Source organism: Austrofundulus limnaeus, unplaced genomic scaffold (assembly GCF_001266775.1).
Source record: "Austrofundulus limnaeus strain Quisiro unplaced genomic scaffold, Austrofundulus_limnaeus-1.0 Scaffold2, whole genome shotgun sequence".
Classification (NCBI taxonomy): Eukaryota; Metazoa; Chordata; class Actinopteri; order Cyprinodontiformes; family Rivulidae; genus Austrofundulus; species Austrofundulus limnaeus.
The window spans coordinates 3903421-3904935 of NW_013952404.1; positions in this window are offsets into that span (position 1 = coordinate 3903421).

The following is a 1515-nucleotide window of genomic DNA, read 5'->3' on the forward strand; positions in this document are numbered from 1 at the left end:
TTTTCATGGTTGTAACTGACGTAAACAAGCTTTTTAGAATCTCTCTTCATGTTGGAAGAAAGATCAAGAATTGTTCTCCTTACAAAGGCTTCACTGTGCAAAATGGAGATGCAGTATGACAGGATGAAAAATAGGCTACATTCTTTTAACCTTGATGTATTTGTTTTGTATTTTAAGCTAAGTGGTATGAACTGCAAAGTATTTCATTTTTTTCAAGAGCCAAATCCAAAGTTTTTATATATTTTTGTGCTTGCAGAGCTTGGTTGTGTGTGCCTGCATGTCTTGCTATATTTGTGTGGACATTTTTGGGACATTAGGAAATCCTTGACATTTGCCATTTTGAGACCAAAATCCCATTTGTGGTTCAGGGATTAGGTTTAGGGTTAGGTGTGTAACTGTGAGGTTAGGTTTAGAGTAAGGGGTCAGGATTAGGCTGTAGAAATGAATGGAAGTCAGTGCAAGTCCTCACAAAGATAGTGAAAGAGTGTGTTTGCCTCACAATTAACAAATAAGGTTTTTGTCTCTACTGCAAACATTGAAACCTTCTGTTTGTTACCATATTATATTAACCTATCTTTTCAGTATTACTGCTGTATCTCATTGCATCACTAAGCTGGTCTTTAATTCAATTTGATCTTAATCTCCAGACACCAAATTTAGTCTCAAAGATCCAAAAGAACATTTTGACTTTAGCCTCAAAACTAACACAACTTTCAGGTAATTCAGAAAAAWTATATGTTTTTGTCAGTGTTAGGTTTAAGATTGACCATTTGTGGTACGCTTAGTTTCTTAAATTGACACAGAAAATTATTTCTTGGCTTTATTTCAAGTTTCCAGCACATGGCAGCCCCACCTCCGTAAGTCTGCCCCAGGGCAGCTGTGGCTACATTGTAGCGTACAGTGTGTGAATGTGTGTGTGAATGTGTGTGTGAATGGGTGAATTTAAGTGTAAAGTGCTTTAGAGTCTGTAGGGACTTGATAAAGAGCTATACAAGTTCAGTTTATTTACCATTTAAACACAATCTGCTTAAATACTCTGGGTTTTTAAAAAATTTAATATAATGAACACAAATTAGATGTTTATTTTGTCACTTCAGCTTGTTTTTACTGTAAATACTAAATTATCTAGTAATTTTAAAAAATAGGTTAAATGACTAAAAGACTTGCTGTTTTGTTGACTTTTTAAAGGAACCAACAAGGGTGTTTGTATGATTTGAGAAATGGAACAACACAATGATAAAATAAATGATTTTCTCACATTGCGTCCAGTGTATTTGTGTGTTTCTTCACTTTTGGAAGTTAAGGTTGTAGTACAGGATATCGTCCTATAGATGGCAGTATAGGATTATTTATTCATCAGCCCTATTTTCACTGAACACAATAAGGTTACTGAAACAGCTGCGAGGTTTATTTGATTAACTCAGTGTTTATTTGAAAACCATTAAAGCTAATGTGTGTTAAACAACTGCTTCAAATGATTAAATGATTTAAATTGAGAGAAAATGATGTTAGTTT